Below are 20258 nucleotides of genomic sequence, written 5' to 3'. Positions count from 1 at the left end.
GAAACTTGGCAGCCAACAATTTAATGAAATGATCAGAATAACATCATCAGTAACGCACTAAATCAAAATTGTGAGTCACCTGATAGGTTGCAACGAGAGGAACACAGCATCATTTCTGTTATATTCCTGCCAAACATGTATAATCTGAATTGAGTCAAAAAGAAATGTCAGGCAAACCCAAATTGAGAGACATTTTACAAAATATCTGGCCTATAATCTTTAAAAGTATCAAGATCACAGAAGTGAAAGAAAGCAGAAGGAACCATTTCAAATTGGAAGACACTAAAGAGGACCAGCAGCTAAGCACAACACATGATTCTGGACTGTTTACTTTTGCTATAAAGGACATCCTAGGGATAATGGACAAAACATGAATGGAGTCTGAGAATTAGACTGTACTAATGTATCAAAACTAATGCTCTCATATGGATGGTTTTATTTTGGTTACGCAGCAGAATGTCCTTGCTTGTAAGATCTACACCCTACAGTATTCAGGAGTATAGGGTCATGATGTTGGTAACTTATTCTTATGGGGGCGGTGGGGAAGCATTCTTTACACTTGCAATTTTCCCCTAAATTTGAGATAGTCTGCAAATTTTCTTAAATTGAACTAAAAAAAAAAAAAAAAAAAGTGCTAGAGCCAAGATGCCATTTGTCTCCTCTCAGGTTTGTGGAAATGTAAAAGCTTGACAATACATTGTGCTGGCAAAAATTTGAGAAAAGGGGGACTTATCTCTGTTGGGACTATAAATTGGTACAACTACTTAGGAGGGAAATGTAGTAATGTTTATCAAAACAACAATTACATATATCGTCTCCAACAATATCACTACTGGGAATTTATTCTATGGGTATACATACACTAATGCAAAGTAAGGTCTATATATATTTACATGTTGCAGTATTGTTATTAATGGAAACAATCACAAACAACCCAATGTCCATGAATGGGTTAAATTAATTATTGTTCTGTACCTTAATTTTTTTCTCTGTACTACATATTTTGGATATCTTTCCTATCAGTGCATAGTGAGCTTTGTAATTCTTTTACATTGTTCCAGTGTACTCCATTTAATCTATGTACCATAATTAATTTAACCTATTTATGGACACGGGGTCTCATAGAATAAATTCTCAGTAGTGGTATTTTTGGATAAGATACATGTAGCTGTAGTTTTTTTTTCTTTTTCTTTTCTTTTCCTTTTCTTTTTTTTTTTTAAGTTTTTAACTCCTGTTAGTTAACATACAGTGTTATATTACTGTATATCAGTAATCATATATCACTATGTGTTTATCACAACAAGTCCATTGACTGGACTCTCTGGCTCCCTTATTTTTTTGTCCCCTTTGCTTGTTTGTTTCTCAAATTCCACATATGAGTAAGATCATGTGGCATTTTATCTTTCTCTGACTGGCTTATTTCCCTTAGCATTATACTCTCTGGCTCCATCCATGTCCTTGCAAATGACAAGACTTCATTCTTGTTTATGGCTGAATAATATTCCTCTGTGTGTGTGTGTGTGTGTGTGTGTGTGTGTGTGTGTGTGTATGTCTGTCTCACATCTTTATCCATTCATCAGTCGGTGGATACTTGGGCTGATCCCTTATCTTGGTTATTGTAAATAACATTGCTATAAACACAGGGATGCATGTATGTATGAGGAACCTCCATACCGCTTTCCACAGTGGCTGCACCAACTTGCATTCCCACCAACACCTGTTGTTTCTTGTGTTGTTCTGACAGATGTGAAGTAGTATCTCAATGTGGTTTTGATTTGCATCTCCCTGATGATAAATGATGATGAACACCTTTTCATGTGTCTGTTGGCCAACTATGTCTTTTTTGGATATGCATTTATAATTTTTTGAATATTCTTTTTTTTTTTATTTTATAAAGACAGTAAGCAGAAAGGGGGGAGAAGGAAAGAGAGAGAGAATCTTAAGCAGGCTCCACGCTCAAACTAGGGCTCCATCCCATGACCCTGGGATCATGACCTGAGCTGAAATCAAGAGTCGGATGCTCAACCAACTGAGCCACCCAGGTGCCCCTGCAATTGTAATTTTGATAAACATTATTACATTTCCCTCCTAAGGAGTTGTATTGATTTATACTTGAAACAGAAATAAATGCAAGTGCCTATATTCTCAAAGTTTTACCAACTCAGTTATTATCAAACTACTCACCAGTAGCTTATCAAGTAATGTTTCTAAATACATTCTTTGCCCAAGAGAAACTTTAATGAATGGGATATCTTCCACCTCATGAGGTATTTATTTACTCACTAGTGGTGCCCCTCTATCCACAAACATACCATTGTCTACCCTGTGGCCTTTTTCTGCTCTTTGATTTTGGTGGGTCCTGATATACATGAGCCTCCATCCCCCTTATCTGATGTTGAACTAAGCAGCATCTATCTCTAAATAGGCAAAAGCCTCTGCCCAAATTTGGAGAAACATTTAAAACTAGTCAAAACTGAGGATTTTTGGCTCAAACTCAGGATGAGAAGGATAAACCCTGCCCAAATGGAATCTAGTTCTGATATATTTTCCCACCTTTCTAACTTTAGCCAAATGTTTGAATATTTCCTAAATTACCTCTGAAATTCACTGCATTATTTTGCCTTTTAAAAGCAGACAAATTTACATTTTCATTGTTAATAGATTTATTTTAACACATGCTTGTTTTTCAGTTTGTTATGGGGTGTTGTGAATCTCCACTGTGACTCCCAATGTGCTCTATTCTTGGGTGGACTGACATAAATCTGCCTGGGCTACACATGTACGAAAGAATTATGGGAGCTACAAGTGGTCAGAATGCCCACTGCCACAACTTTTTGCCATTATTTTGTTCCTTGACAATGATTCAAGGGAGCCAGGGAAAAGAATCCAGGATATTAGTGAACAGTTAACACCAAGAGGACAAAAAGTGAAATCTTCTGACTTGACTGTATTTCAAAATAATACTCCCAGTACCAAACATTTCAGTAGTGCATTTCAGAATCCACTATAGGTGTTAACCCATTTGATTTCTATAATTTCAGTGAATAATATTGATTCCCATTCTTTAAGTCAGGAAATGAAAACTCAGAGATGATAACCACATCTCCCCAAATCACACAGCTAGGAAGAAACAAGCCTATAAAGTATCTGAATTAGGCTAATCTTCAATGATCTCAGAGTAAATCTCTGTGATTATTAAGTTTAATAACTCTATCAGTAATGGATATTTCTAAATTCAAATGAGTTTAAAATTTCATGAGGCTATCTAATGCCTCAAGAACAGTGTCTACGGAGGCTGGGAATTCCAGAAAATAGGAGCTAAAAGGTTAATTTATTCTAACAGAAGGATGATTAACACAAGGTAAGATTACCTATCTCTAATTAACCTAGTCCATTATTGAGTTCTTAACAAGAAGGATATGGATAGCAGAAATGTCACTCAAAAAGAATTCAGCTGAGAAAGTCTGAAGACAGTACTGCTCTGGGAATGATAATCATTATACTTGTTAGCCATTGGGAATGCTTAAAACCATCTTAATATTTAAGCCAGAACCTAAAATACTTCTTTATTCAAACCTCTCTGTTAAGGGGACTATGAGGCATAAGATTAACAAGTAATCTTTGAAAAGGTCTCAAAGAAAAATATGTTTATTGTTTTTAAATAAACATCAGTCTTGCTTATTGTATTCAAAGCCCTACTAATAAAGAGTTAAACATTGTTACTAAGTGAGATATATTCTTGACTGATCAATGATTTAATAATAGGCCTAACTCCTCTCCCTCACTCTGACATCTATCTTACACCTGCTATATTCCAAGAGAAAGTCAGACAAAACACCTATAATATTTTCACTAATAATACTTCTGATGATCTTTGAAAATCAATGCTACTCTAAGCATACCTAACTTAAAATCTTAGGTACTGAAAAATTTGGTTTGCCATATCTGTGGGTTAGTTTGTGTTTTGTTTTGTTTTGTTTTTCATTGTATAACACAATGTCATGTAAGAATGAAGTATATCATTTACTTTAGTTTTGTGCTATTATAACGGCATGTTGATGGGATTTTTCTTGTTGTCTTGGAATTTGTTATTCTAATTGAAATATGATGACAAAATTGTATAAGGATTCCATACTTTTAAAGGCCTCTCCAACCAATGAGGCCAAAAGTCTCCCTGAGGACTTATTCAGAGGCAAAGGAACCACCTCTCCCATTGCCAACCGGCATAACACCCCTAAGTGGGCAGAAAAATAGTTCCCCTCAACCCACCAGAAGTCAAGTAAAGAGGGAGTTTCAGTGAAATACAGAAAGTGATCACTGGCAAGGCAGAAAGCCTGACAGCCTACTAGTTAGCTAAATATTTAGAGTCAGGGAACTAGAGACCAACCTGAAGCCTGCCTTCAAAGTGCAGTGAGCCCTATGAGGGAGTATGAGGGAGAATGTGACCTGTGTCTTTTGGAACTTGGGAGCATATCTGAACACCAGGAACTGTGCCTCCTTCTTTTCTGGAGATTTTGAAGGAGGACTTGCTGACTGAGCCCAGGAGAACGGGACAAAAAGAGAGCACGTTATAGGGAAATTAGGAAAAAGGTGGAGGAAGTCTCCAACTTGTTCCCAGTTTCTTTATCTATCAGAGAATGCAGAGGAGGACTTCCGGGTTTGACTCAATACAAAAGAATATAGAGAAGAGAGGAGAAAGCCCAGGCCCTAGAGTTACCTGACAGCTTGCTTTTGGTGGTGGGGGGGGGGGGGGGGGGGGTGGAGATATGGACCAAAGGCAGGACTAAAGGAAGACATGGGTGCCTCCTCTGCCATATCCTCATAGAGGTAGTGCACCAAGGTGAAGCTAAATAGCACTAAAAACTGCACAAACTTATGAGAAGATCATCACATCCTCAGTGACCACCAGCAGCAACAGAATCATGCACATTCTTGGGGGGAGGGGTACTTCCTCATCTTCAATAAGCAATCCCGGCCATCTCTTATATTCCTCCTCCACAACAAAGGAGTGAGATGCTATAGAGGGAAATGAGAGGATCATATTTGAATCAGATTTGAGCCTGGATTTTTACACTGGAGTGAAATTAGTTCGGATTTGCTTTGTTTTTTTTAATAACTGAAAATGATGACAAAGATGCAGAATATGCTCAGGAAATTGTCTTGGGAGATTTCTACAAAGCACTACTGGGAATTGTGATCGGAGAAAAATAAAAACATTATTATGTTAATATCCACGAAGTAGAGTCTACTCAATAAAACTGTTTATACTAACATGCTGACTTTCTAAAGCAGGTTGGGAGGAGTTTTTGGGGGGAGGAAGGGGGTCACACATCATCTCAAAAATAGTGGACAATAAAAAGAACAATAACAAAAAAACAAGTCAACTCTTACATGCAGGAATTAAGAAAGGAGACATTAAAAGAATAAAAAAATCATTCAGATTTGATTTTATTGTATAAGTTGAAGAACCCATACTTACTTGCCTATGTCTTTGTTAAAAGGAAACACTTTTAGTAAAAAATATCTGGGATTTGTATAAGACCTTTGAAAGTTTTCAAGGTACTGGGTTTGAGGGTTTTTTTGTTTTGTTGTTTTGATAACATACAGTATAGTCTTAACTTCAGGAGTAGAAACCAGTTATTCATCACTTACATATGACATCCAGTGCTCATCCCAAAAAGTACCTTTCTTAATGCCCATCACCCATTTAACCCATCCCCCCACCTCCCCTCGAGCAACCCTCAGTTTTTTCTCTGTGTTTAAGAGTCTCTTATGGTTTGCCTCCCTCTCTGTTTTGAATTTTACCTTATGAGAAAAGACTAAAGTCTCATTATTCACTTTCATATCCAAGGTGTATGTAATGAACCTTAGAAAGTATTCAAACCATGATTTTCAAATCAATCTATCACCTTCTACCCTCTTCTCCCTTCTGCTGTCTTATCTTCAATTCATTGAAGATTTGGGGGAGGGGGGATAGTTTTAATTATTTTCATAAGATACGTGTATTATTTTTGTAATTAAAAAAATAAAACAATGATTAGCATTCTATTCATCATCTTCCTCTCCTATGTAATTATGCTTTATTCTATTTAACAACTATTCATTTCAACATTCAACAATTATTTCCTTCAGGTCAACCTCTCTAGCCGGTATCTTCAACTTATTTGCGCCATGTTTTTCTATTTAAATGTTTGCCTGATAAAAATTGCCTTCTCCACTCCTAGCACTGGGGCTAACGGTTGGTATCTCAACTCATTTTCGGTTTCGATTCTCAGATCTTCCATAACACTCAGAAATTTGTTTTGTTTTGTTTTTGCTCATTTCACTTTTTCATTCTCTACAGTGATTTCAGAACCCTCTCCACTGTCCTCAAACCTCCAACTAAATCTTAGCATGACTGCACAGAGAAAGTAAGAGCCATAAGATAGAACGTCACTTCCCTTCCAGCCAGGAAACTCTCAAACCAACCTGCATTGAAGCTTTCACCCTCCCAGTCTCTTGAAGTGGGAATTTGGTCTTTTCACATTCCTACAACTAATCCTGTCTCTTCTATATCTTTAAACTTGCCCTCAGATTGGCATCTTATCAAAAACAGGTCTTTCCTGAATGAATAACCTTTTAGCTACCACCCTATCTTTTTCATTGACAGCTAAATTGAAATTGTTGCATATCTGCCCTGCTTGTGGAAGAATCTGGGGGGAGTAGGAACAGCATGGGAGTCAGAGCCCACCTCATAGAGGGTAAAGATGTCCTCACACAAAGATCAGTCTAGTGTAGAGAGGCCAAGCCTGAGTAGGATGAGGATTTGTCCATTTAGAGGGGCACAGTGTCGATGGCAGAGCCTGCACAGGGGAACAGGGCATCTACAGAGGAGAGGGGATGGCAGTAGAAAGAAGAGACTGATTACATACAGAAGGATTGGGCAAATAATCAGACCACTGGGAACCAGGTTTCTCAGCAGCAAGGAAGGGGGTTACATATATGAAAAGGGAGAAAAATAGAATAAATCCTGAAGAGATAGATTAAAACTAATAATATCAGTATGCATTCATGGTTTAATAGATAGATGGATAGATGAAATGCAAATGTGTGGACATACATTGATATATACATGTGTCTATATCTTAGCTCTCTCTAACTGAGAAACTTTGAAGCACCACACTCCAAAAACAAAGAGCACACCTAGTGTCCAGACTTTGTTTTCTAAATGTTATTTTCCACTAAAAAGACTTGAGGCTAAAACGGCTAATTCCAGGACCAGGGTAGGGAAAGTACAAGGTGACCTTATTCTATCTTATGCCAGAAAGGAAGAAGTCAAAAAGTGACTTGAGACACGTCAAGAGAATACATAAACCACCTTCAAGGGGCTTCCATTAGCTAAACTGGGAACAGCTTGAACATCAAAATAAATGATAATAAAGAATTAAGACCCATATTAATCACCAGTACTATAAATAAATAAATGAATAAATTGAAAGTTTCATAAGAAATGGGCTATTTGCAAAGTCTCAAAGAACTTCCTTACAAAGTACTTAACTAATTACCAAAGGAGGAAAAATTTTAAAAAACTAAATAGTTGAGAATCCTGAAAGACACATTCTTTTTTTTTTTTTTTTTCAACGTTTATTTATTTTTGGGACAGAGAGAGAGACAGAGCATGAACGGGCAAGGGGCAGAGAGAGAGGGAGACACAGAATCGGAAACAGGCTCCAGGCTCTGAGACATCAGCCCAGAGCCCGATGCGGGGCTCGAACTCACGGACCGCGAGATCGTGACCTGGCTGAAGTCGGACGCTTAACCGACTGCGCCACCCAGGCGCCCCTGAAAGACACATTCTTAATCAAGTGACCATTAGTAACGGGACAAATCAAAATTGTGTGTCATCTGATAGGATTCACTAAGGAGAAAACAGCATTACCTTTGAGGTACTCCTGTCAAAATCTATTAATTCAGTCTTTTTCAATTGTATCACAGAACACACTATTTCCTCAACCATCTCAAGAACAGTACATAATTAACACCATTCTAGATGTATTGAAAGAAGTTAATTTTTTCATACAATAGATGCCAATTGATGTTGGTATCTAACTCTCTCCAGTTGGAAAAGGCCCGGAGGTACATTCCATAAAATAACTGGTCAGTAATCTTTAAAATGTCAAGGTCACTAAAGACTAGAAAAGACTATTGCTGCTCTCAACTGAAAGACACTAAAGAAGTATTACAACTTTATGCAACAGGTGACTTTTAACTACAGCCTCCCATTCTAAAGGACAGTATTGAGACAAGTGGCAAACATGACTGGGATTTAAGGATTAGATGGTAATAACCCATGACTTGATTTTCACAGTTGTATTATGGCTATGTAGGCACATGTCCCTATTGGTAGAAAATACCTAGTAAAGTATTCAGGAGTGGTAGAGTATCATACTGGCAAATTACTTTCAAATGGTTCTGGGGGGAAATAATGGTTGTGTACATGCCTGCAAGTTTTTTGGTTTTTTTTTTGAAATTTATTGTCAAATTGGTTTCCATACAACACCCAATGCTCATCTCAACAGGTGCCCTCCTCAATGCCCATCATTTACTTTCCCCTCCCTCCCACCCCTCCCATCAACCCTCAGTTTATTCATTTCTTGTTTCAAAATTTTAAAAATCAAAAAAGTTAAAAATGAACAAAAATAAAACTGAACAAAAGTAAATTCATCATCATCTTCACTCCTCCACACGTTCCTCATCTCAGCAAATGGCTCCACCATTCAGTCAGCAAGTTGCCTAGTCCAGAAATCCAGGGTCATCCTTGACTTCCCTTCCCTTCACTAATATACACCCAATTAATGTGTCTCCCTCTGAACCCAGATCTAATCATGTACCAAGTTCTGGTGATTCTACATCCTAAATATCTCTTGAACTTAATCCATTTCCCTTTAGTCTCTCTAATACTATGGAATTCTGGCCACCATCCTACCCTACTGTATTACCAAAACAGCCTCTTAAAATAATCTACGAGCCTCCTCTAATCTATTTTCCAAGATCAGAGTTATTCTAAAACATAAATCTGTTCATGTTATTCCTCTTAAAAACTCTTCAATATTCCTTATTGCTTCTAGAATGAAAACCAAACTCCTTATACTGCCATATATTTTGGTTTGCCCAGGATGATTTTTATTTCTATTGTACAAACACGGTTATTATTGGCCTCTCTTGCACTCTCAGTAGCGTCTCAACTAGGACAATGAATCATATGTTCTGGAAAGCTATAAGGTTCTGACAATTTGGTCTCTGTTTACTTCTCTAAATTGATCCTGACTTCTCTCTCATTTCTTTTTTTTTTTTTTTTTAATTTTTTTTTCAACGTTTTTTATTTATTTTTGGGACAGAGAGAGACAGAGCATGAACGGGGGAGGGGCAGAGAGAGAGGGAGACACAGAATCGGAAACAGGCTCCAGGCTCTGAGCCATCAGCCCAGAGCCCGACGCGGGGCTCGAACTCACGGACCGCGAGATCGTGACCTGGCTGAAGTCGGACGCTTAACCGACTGCGCCACCCAGGCGCCCCACTCTCTCATTTCTAATAAATCTCAACTCTTCTGGGAAGGCTCTGCCTGAGCACTGGATCAGGATTCAGTACCTTTGCTAGACATTTCCTAATACTATGCAAGTCCTGTTAGCAACATATATCTATTGCACACATATCCTTATTTAACTATTTGCTTATATTTCTCCTTAAATTGTAAATTCTGTAAAGGTAACTCTACCACTTGGGGATGTGGCCTTGAACAAGTTACCAGATCTTTCTAAGCCTCAGTTTCCCCATCTTTAAAATGAGGATAATTGCATTATTATTATGATCAAATGATATAAAGCATATAAAGGCTTAGCCCACCATACTCACCATTTTATGTTTTAAGAATTATGTAAAGAGTCAAAAGCATTTTTTTCCCTCTAGAGCTCCTTAAAATTGTTTTCTTTTCATAACCAATCTTTTGATTTTTTTATGTACCCTACTTATCACACAGATAGACTGTTTCTTCTTAACATAAATCTAACAAGTCTCTTCATGATAGAGTTATTTCTCATTTTATTTATTTGCTTCTTTAAAAAAAACGTATGTTCTGGGGTGCCTGGGTGGCTCAGTTGGTTAAGCGTCTGACTCTTGGTTTCAGCTCAGGTCATGATCTCACAGTTTCATGAGTTCAAGCCCTAAATCGGGTTCTGTTCTGGCAGTGCAGAGCCAGCTTGGGATTCTCTCTCTCCCTTTCTCTCTCTGCCCCTCCCACACTCATGCTGTCTCTGTCTCTATCTCTTAATAAATAAATAAACTTAAAAAAAAAAAAAAAGAAAAGGTATGTTCTAACAGAAAGTTATCTTGTGAGAAATGAGATAATACCAGAATCTATTAGCACTGCTCAGGCATGGAATATTTCTTTCCTCTCTGTCCTAGTGAGTAAGCACATATAAGTCCTCACAGGAAACTGAACACATACACTGTATGGTAAATATAGTATTATAAGAAAATATGCTTTTGAAATATTATAAAACAATGAAGGCCAAATACATAAATTTGTAGAAAACAGTGTTTCTATCATTTTAATAGTTGTTTCTTAATAACTAAACAATGTTTGGGAGAAAAAGCCCTATTGAAAAAAGAGTAATGATTCAATTAATTAATGGGCCCTACATTGACAGATTGAACATTGTATACCATACATTTAAAGCTCTTTTGAGTCCCATAATTGATATTGTGTTTCTTTTATAAATTTTAAACTAAAAGTTCTGGCTGCCAGAGATGAAAATTTAAAATTAATTACATGATTGTAATTTCTACTCACAGACCACACTCTTTCTCTAAATTTAACTATCATGTTGTACCTTTGTTAATTGTACAATTTTATCACTGATCTCCTTTGTTTAGTAAAATATGCAAGATAGCGGGGCGCCTGGGTGGCTCAGTCAGTTAACCGTACAACTCTTGGCTTCAGCTCAGGTCATGATCTCACGGTTTGTGGGTTCGAGCCCCACATCAACCCCGGAATCAGGTTCCGTACTGACACTACAGAGCCTGCTTGGGATTCTCTGTCTCCCTCTCTCTCTGCCCCTCTTCCACCTGCTTTCTCTGTCTCTCTCTCAAAATAAATAAAACTAAATTTTAAAAAATATGCAAGATAATACATTAAACACATCCTCACAGCTTTTGTTCAATTATTAAAGGAAAATTAATTCACCATTCAGAAGTTAAATTTATACACATAAATTTAATCCACAGCCATTTAAGAAACAAAACAATCAAGCAAAGGTGAGAAAAAGAGAAAGGCAAACCAAGAAACAGACTCTTCACCACAGAGAACACACTGATGGTTACCACGTGGGAGGTGGGTAGGGCGAGGAGTTAAATAGGTGATGCGGATTAAGGAGGGCATTTGTGATGAGTACATAACTAGTATTATGTGGAAGTCTTGAATCACTGTAACATACACCTGAAACTAGTATTACACTCTGTTAACTGGTATTTGGATAAAAACTTTAAAAAAAATGTAATCCACAGCACTTACCATTGCTCATGCTTTCTGCTCTCTTGTAAGAATCCAGAACGTTATATCTCATTTCCATTCATAAATCCACAAAGTTCTGTTTCTCCACAGCAAATATTGTAGTGTTTTCAATCTAAGTATTTCACTGTTCTTAAAAATAAAAAAAAAGTTGAAAATATATGCAAAATAATTTTTAAATAATATATATTTTCATTTTTAATATTTTCTTTTTTTTTTTTTTAATGTTTATTTCTAAGACAGAGTGAGACAGAGCATGAACGGGGGAGGAGCAGAGAGAGAGAGGGAGACACAGAATCCGAAGCAGGCTCCATGCTCTGAGCTGTCAGCACAGAGCCCAACGCAGGGCTCAAACTCATGGACTGTGAGATCATGACCTGAGCCTAAGTCGGATGCTTAACCGACTGAGCCACCCAGGTGCCCCAATATATTTTTTCAATGACCAGGTTTTCAAATACCTGACTGTCAAATTTATCAAACTTATAAATGAAAAGTGTTTGTCTTCAGAAATGTTTTTAGTGATTTTAATTTCTAAGATAGGTATCACCTACACATAATCTCAATATATATATAGCAAATAAAATATTACAAAATGAAGATCTTTGATTTCTATGACCTACTTGCAAATCTGTTCAAAATACTTCTATCAAATGGCAGATATGAAACTATATTAAAAATATAGATAAGCAAGTTTCATTTAAGTTTCCCAAATTCTTATAGTCAGGTATTTTGCTCTCTGCTATGGCACACAACAATTTTCCTAAGCAATCAAAAGCAAGATAGAAGATTCTTTGTTCATTAATTGTAAATAATGTATCCAATAAAAGTAGAAAAATGCTGAAAAGTGATATATGTATTTTAATATGATTATTACTTTAAAACCATAAAACTTTACTTTAATAAAGGCAGTAATCTTTACTTTAGTAAATGCAGTTTACTTCAACTGGGATTGGACAATAAATACATCATGATGACGACCTTGAGGCAATCAGCACATACTTATAAAATGATGGTTTGACCTTATATCTTATTTTCTTTTAATTTTTAAATTTTTTTTAATGTTTATTTATTTTGAGATAGAGACACAGAGTGAGAGTGGGGGAGGGGCAGACAGAGGGGGAGATATAGAATCCGAAGCGGGCTCCAGGCTCTGAGCCATCAGCACAGAGCCCAACACAGAGCTCAAACTCATTAGCTGTGAGATCATGACCTGAGGCAAAGTCGAACGCTCAACGTACCGAGCCACCCAGCTGCCTCTGAACTTATATCTTATTTTTAATTCATCAGCCTCATGTGGTTTCATGTGGGTATCTAGAAAAACTTCCCATAAGATTCGACAATCTTTCAATGGAAAATTGCTTAAAGATAACATTCTTTTATCAACTTACCACATATCAGTACACAATTTATTAAGTGTGTATTATGTGCTAGGCACTATGCTAAGTACTGCAGATATAAAAATGATTAACACTTGAGCCCTAGATAAGAGTACCCCTGAGGGGCACCTGGATGGCTGAGCCGATTAAGCCTCCGATTTCAGCTCAGGTCATGATCTCACAGTTCAGGACTTCGAGTCCCATATCAGGCTCTGTGCTGACAGCTCAGAGCCTGGAGCCTACTTCAGATTTGTCTCCCTCTCGCTCTGCCCTCCCCCACTGGCACTTTCCCTCTCTCTCTCTCTCTCTCTCTCTCTCTCTCTGTCTCTGTCTCTCTCTCTTAGAAATAAAGAAACATTAAGAAAAAAAAAAACTAAAAAAAAAGTGAGAGCATGGAGTATTATGGAAGAGACAGTAAAATAAACCACACAAAATATTGTTAAGAAACAAAGTTTTTAAAAGGTGTTGTGAGGGGCACCTGAGTGGCTCAATAGGTTAAGCGTCAGACTTCAGCTCAGGTCATGATCTCACGGTTCATGAGTTTGAGCCCCACGTCGGGCTCTGGGCTGACAGCTCAGAGCCTGGAGCCCACTTCAGATTCTGTGTGTCTCTCTCTCTGCGCCTCCGCTGCTTGCACTCTGTTTCTTGCATTGTCTCAAAAATAAGCATTGAAAGGTATCGTGAACAAAGAAGAGGAACATATAATCCAAACTAGGGAGCAGAGGATGGTTACAGAAGCCTTCTTGGAAGCTTACTGATAAATAAGTCTACTGCCTGGCTTTCAGCATGGCCTACTGATTAATAGAATTGATTCAAATCCTAGTACCATCTGTTACTAGTTGTGGGAGTATGGACAAGTTACTTCATTATTCCAAGCTGGCTTCCTTGTTTATAGGATGGATACAATAGTATTTACCTCATCGTGCTGTTAAGACGACCAAATAAGATAATGAGCAGAAAGCACAGTGGCTGCCATAAAATATGCTAGTATTCTGATTGTTTTAACGGTGATCTCTTTCTCTCTCACACACACACCCCTCACCTAGCAAATAAGCTCGTGGTTTCTGGATTTCTTGGCCAATGTATGTATGTCCTATATACCTCTAAAAGAAAAACTTGTTTCATCCCACCTAGCCTGCCCCCCTGCCCCATTTTCAGTTATCAGACAGGCTTCCTGATCCCATGTAAAGTCTCCCTGACTTTCTTTAGTCATGCCTGTGCCATGTCCACTCTTTGAATGTGAGCCTGACCACTGAGAAATGTCTTGAGAAGACCGTAACTCTCCTGTCATCCTTCTCTGTCTCCATATCCTCCCAGAGACAGATCTCTTGCCCTTCACCCTCACACTACTCTCTGAAGATTTGGTGATTTTTTTGGTGATTTTTCAAGAGTTCACTTACCAATGTTTTGGTGATTTTTCAAGAGTTCACTTAATTGGCTTTGTCCTCTTAACTATTGGCCACTGCTGTCTCCAAGCCAGCAACCAACACTTCATTTCATTTAGAGTGATCACTGCAGAGACAGAAAAGAATAATGTGATTAGTATACAAAATCACTGAAGTTCATGACAATGAGAAAGGCTTGTGCTAGAAACAGTAAGAGAATCACCATTTGTTCTTCTCACCTTATCCTTTTTAGGATCATGACTCTATTTGACAATCATTCCCCTGCCATTGGCCACTTATTTATCAAGCGACTCTTTCTAAAAGGTTCTTCTCTCCTTCCTCTTCATTTGCAGAAAAGCCTAAGGGGAGAGGTCAGGCTAAGTTCAGTATCTTCTTATACGTTTATCTTTCTAGAGCTTCCACCAAGTTTCACCAAAACAGATTGAAATAATATCAAAACACAAAAATAAATGAAAAATTAGAGTTAAAAGGCTTCTCCCATTCAAGGGGCCCACTGGCAGAAATAAAGTATTCCTCATCTGTAAGAGTGTAAAAGATGATTTGGACATTAAAATTAGTAGGTAAAATTCAATCTACTCTAGCTTCCTAATTTTGTCTTTAACCCGTATGTTACAAAATTATTTTGACTTTACTAAAGCATTACTCCCACTTTCTAAAGACAAAGATACACTATATTATTTCAACTTGTAAATTACTCACTTATTTTTTTTTTATTTGAGAGAGAGAGAGAGAGAGAGACAGAGAGAGAGAGAGAGAGAGCATGAGAGCAGGAGCAGAGGAGAGGTTCAGAGAGACAGAATCCCAAGCAGGCTCCACGCTAATAAGCATGGAGCTTCACACAGGGCTCAATCCAACTACCCTGGGATCATGACCTGAGCCACCCAGGTGCCCCAATTTGTAAATTATTCATGATTTAATTCTGCTCCTCACTTCAGACACTTTGTGCATCTTCACAACAGCATGTGTACCCCATATCCACAAAACTCTTCAAAGAGTTTTGAAGAGTTATATGTTTCAAAGAGATATATGTTTCAAAGTCTAAAATATTAAAGCATTAAGGTACTACCAGATTCTCCACAGCAAAATAACTGGAAATTCATACACTCTACAAAAACCAATTATCAACTGACTATATCAATTACATATCAATTTTATATCAATTTGGGGCAGAAAATTTCAGTTGCCTCAAGTTTCCACTGAAATGCATTGATTTAAGTAGCTTATTCACAAACTAAAAGAAAAATGTTCATGTTACAAAAACAAAAAATATAAAACCAATTCCTGATTAAGCCACATGTGAATTTACTAAGTCAAAGATTAAATGTGTGATTTCAAAGCTTAGCTATCATGTAACTTGTTTCCTGACTCTGAAACAAAAGATCATTTGAAACACTTAGAATTTTGGATGCAGCAAACTTTTAAACTGCCTTTCCTCCTTACAGCATTTCTCAACAAACTCTTCCTTCATCATGGCTACTTCTTCAATGGGATAACAAGTAAAATTCCTCAACAACAGAAAAAATAGTAACAGGAAAACTAAGCTGATTCAAATGAATGAGAAGAAATAATTCTTTTTACAGTTTTTAAGTATGATAACATAATAATAAACAACAATAAATAAAACTAACCTTACATAACAGACCCTTGGAAAATGCTTCCATTAAACAGTATTGAAAAAATAGTGACAGTAAATAATAAGTTTTGGGTTTTAAAAATCATCAATAATAAGGATCCTCTTCATCAACAGAAAAAAATGTAGATGACTGGAAAGGCAATATTCTCTAAGTGAGATATCGAATATGAAATTCTATTTAGCAAAATATGAATTTGAGGTAAAAAAAAACTGAGAACTTGTTGCATTCACTTATACTTTCCACTAAAACTCAGTAATCATCAGAAAATGTTAGCTATTATAATTAGATTTTTTTTACATTCATTACATAAAGTTGTGCCAGGTCAAAAGTCATAAAATAGTTCAAAAAAGAAACTTAGCATTTCTGATTCTCCCCATAGGCCCAATGCCACTCAAGCCTACATGAATAAACTTTACCAAGTCATCTAATTTAGCAGGACCTAAGTGTTACAAATTCATTCAAGAGATTTTTCCCTTGGAGCCACTAATCAAATCTGTTGTCAGAGAATTCTAATTGATATGAATCATTGTCTTTACTTCACCAGCAATGCAATAATGCTTATTATTAATAATTCTTTATTAGTTGTATATCTAGATGGAAATGTAACAAAATGTTAACAGTGGTATATCTTGGTGGATAGAATTATGGATGACCTTACTGTAAATTAAAAAATCAAGGGGTACCTGTGTGGCTCAGTTGGTTAAGCACTGGATTCCTGATTTTCTCTTTCCCTTTCTCTCTCTAAATAAATAAAATAACCTTTAAAAAGAAAAAACATACTTTAAAAAAAAAAGACATCAAAAATAAAAGATCAACTGGTGTTCACACAACACATACCACATCTTAATGAGGAGGGAGAACAGAAATAGAAATTTGGAACTGAAATTTATGATGAAATTCAGAATACATTTAATGTCTATTAAGTATGAAGAACATAAATACACCATCTAATTAACTATCAAATATAAAAAACTCACTTATTTTGCTAATAACATTGCAAATCTTGCCTCCAGTCTTTGCGCCAAAGTCATTGTATTTCGAGGATGTTAAAGAGTTAAGTCAGAGTCACAAAATCCTGAAATATGAAATTGAAACAAAAAGAAAACAAAAACCAAACACCCTTAGTTCTACACTACGTAAGACAATCAAGTGTTAGTTGAAATAAGGATTAAACATGGATTTCATTTTTTTTTTTTTTTTTTTTAAGAATAGGTCTGGCTACTGGTGTGGCTTTTCTTACAATCATACATGAAAACTTTCTGTTGAGATGGCTTGGTGTTTTTTTTTTTAATAATATTGAGCACTATGACACATTATGTAAAAATCTCCAGACTTGGCAGTAATTTTTACTTACCACATGAATACAAAATATCTTGATAGTGATCATCATTTGTCAGTTTTAGATAGAGTTCTTGAGCTTGAGTTTAATCCTTTGTACAGTAAGGTGGAACAGCCATTGAATTTAAAATCCAAGGAACAAATACCATAAAGAGGGATTTCTACTTAAGCTCTGAAGAAGTTGTAAAAAGGGAAGGGGGAGCTAGTTATTCTGCCTACTTGGAATTTTATTCAGTTGTGCCCAACTGAGTCTAGTAGAGGGGTTAGAAGAAGGGAAAGGAGTTAACAGCAGTGAGATGTTGTTCTGGGCACAGAAAACAGCATGCAACTGCACACTGGCAACAGCGAGACAGGCTAACAAAGGGGACAGAAGATGCACTTGACAGGAGTATAGAGAGTCAGCAGAGGAGTAGGAGGAGAAGGCATACGAGACGTAGGCTGGAGTGCAGTAGGAAAGAGCCTTAGTGGTAAAGATGAATAGCTTAAACTTAATGCAAAATACAATAAGGGCCCAGTAAGACAAGTCCAGAAGACCAAGAAAACACCTAAAGTACAACATTTCAAGTTATCTCAAAGGCAGAGTTTTAGACAAGGAGTTTTGAAAAGGGGAGGTTACAAATGCCACAAGAGAAAACATTTAGTCCAAAATTTAGTCCAAGTGTTTTTTTCCTTTTAGACACAAAAACAAAGGGACATCTGGCTGGCTCAGTTGGAAGAGCATGAGACTCTTGATCTCTGGTTGTGAGTTTGAGCCCCATACTGGATGTAGAAATTACTTACATAAATAAATTTTTAAAAAACTGAAAACACAAACAGGAATTTAAAGGTGCCAGGGTTGGTTGTTTGTTGTTCGTTTGTTTCTGGTGTTTCCAGAGTTTGAACAAATAGGAGAAAGTAAACAAAATGAAGCAAGTAAACTCAAGTTTAGACACTTAAATAGTTATATGACCAAATCCAAATCAAAGAAAGGTGATAATTAGGATAAATGAGTAGAATCTCAAGTAAAAGTGACAGGGGATAAGAATTTCCTGACAACTTGTCAATTAGTTTAAGAGGTGTTTAGGAAGTGTTTACGAAGACACAGAGAGAAAATAAAGAGAAATAGCAAAGTAAGTAATAAAGACAGTAATTTATAATATCCTAAAAGCTTCTAAGATAAGGAATAATGCCCTATAGCCCCATGAATGAATCATTTAATGTGGTAAAACAATTTTCCAAACTACAAGTAAATCTCTTAGGGTTCTTTCTGATTAAATGCAATTCTAGTTCATTTAAAAAACTGATTCTTATTTTTTCAGATAGAAGTTATATTACGACAAGAAAATTTTTAAACTTCTGAACAATTTAGCCATTGTTCACGAGCCCTGAGGTATTTAAAACAAATTTAGTAATGAAGGCCTCATTGTGTACTGCACTTTTAAATCCATTTCTTGCCCAATGTCATTTGAATGCTTCACAAGTATCATTTGACCCTAAAGCTGAGAAGCTGACATTTTAGCAAATTCACCATTTTACCACTAGGTGGCAAAAAAACCCAAGTAGTATCTGTTACCAAAGCTAGTACAAAATTCCAAGTACTTGAACAACCAGAATGAATTTCCACCAGGTGTCAACCAAGAGGGAAAAAAAAGAAAAAAGGCTATGTTTCCCACTCAGATACACAAATTCAGTTTTAAGCATAGCCATCTAAACTTTATTAGAGATAAATGGCCTGCCCATTAACTCTCCAAATAATTTGTATATTTATATATAATGCTGAGGCCAAGATAACTACCTTGTCAACTAAAATCCAACGAAATTGTTTCTTCCCCAAAAAGCAAGAAAACAGTAAACCAATGAGGACGGTCAAAAATCTTCCAGTGTATTTAATTATGAATATATAGTTCCAGATTCGTATTTTTCCATCTACATTTCTCTTAGAAGCAGCTCTGTTGATTGCAAAAATCTAGAAAAGTTTATGCTGTTATGCCTTGAATGCCAGTGTGAGTTTATGAAAACATTGCCATTTGTTACCAAAACGTTCACAATATAAATTTACTTGTCTTTGATTAAGAGGATTACAATGTTGAACAGTCTAAGACCGTTGGACTTGTAAAAATTAATATGAGAACTTTACAAAATTAAGTTCTATTTATATACCACATCATGCTTTTTAAAAACCATCTTACAGGCTTCACTAATTTCTAACAAAGATTTTCGATTCTGTTGTGAACATGAGGTCAGTTAAAACACTATGTCATGTTGCCTCTTATAAAGTGGTACTTTTTAAGGCCAAACTCTATTTTTAATCCTCTGGACACAGGAGTTGTAATCATGTCATACCCTGCAAATCTAGCTGTAGGTGGTGTCTTTAAAAAGCCTCTTTTCTTCCTTCTAGGAAGTGGTCAGGCCTTTTCCCCCCTGGCGTCATCATGCAAACAACTTGGTTGCTTTTCGTTGCTATCTAATTAAGAGATGGAAGAAAAAGCAGTCGAGGAGTAAGCAAAACCTATTGATTAAAAAAAGAAGAAGAAGAAAAAAAAAAAAACTATTGATCATAGTTGCCTCTCTTTCTTGCTCCTTCTGGTCTTCTCTTGTAAGGTTCCTTTGGCCTCGACTGAGTTCCCTTCCACTCTGCCTACAACGCAGTGGTCTTTTAAATAATCCAAGCCAAGAATGCTCTTGTCTACGAACATTGTTTCTTGTCTAGTTTTTATTACGTTTTCTTTTGAAATTCGTTAGATTATGCTCGGCAACCAGCCGCTTGCCCAACCGGTTTCTCCCCTTCCCCCATCTCTCTTCACACATCACTTTTTCCTCCTTCCATCCAAGTAGTGGGCAAAACCCTGCAGCGCCGGTAACGCTCGCTTCGGTCTGGTCACTCAGCAGTTTATCCCTACTCGGTTTTGCAAACATCTCCCCACCCGGCGCCTGTCCCCCAGTGCCCCACTCTTTTATTATCTATTAGAGTGTGCTCGGT

The 20258-nt window shown here is 36.7% G+C and overlaps 1 long non-coding RNA gene across 2 annotated transcripts; it reads right to left on the bottom strand.

Annotated features, from left to right (window-relative positions):
* Nucleotides 1–2681: 2681 nt before the first annotated feature.
* Nucleotides 2682–17986, bottom strand: LOC115520391. 2 transcript variants are annotated; one of them, XR_003970784.1, is made up of 6 exons: nt 17316–17986; nt 16939–17036; nt 14546–14665; nt 14322–14433; nt 11549–11677; nt 2682–5016 (listed from the first exon to the last, which is right to left on the bottom strand). It is a non-coding gene; the product is annotated as an uncharacterized LOC115520391 (long non-coding RNA). The 2 variants fall into 2 exon arrangements; XR_003970782.1 differs by lacking the exons at nt 16939–17036; nt 17316–17986 and adding an exon at nt 16645–16673.
* Between the last annotated feature and the right edge of the window lie 2272 nt (nt 17987–20258).

The sequence above is a fragment of the Lynx canadensis genome, chromosome A1 (assembly GCF_007474595.2).
Source record: "Lynx canadensis isolate LIC74 chromosome A1, mLynCan4.pri.v2, whole genome shotgun sequence".
Taxonomy (NCBI): Eukaryota; Metazoa; Chordata; class Mammalia; order Carnivora; family Felidae; genus Lynx; species Lynx canadensis.
Note: the sequence above shows the minus strand (reverse complement) of the source record. Positions and strands in the feature narration are given on the sequence as shown.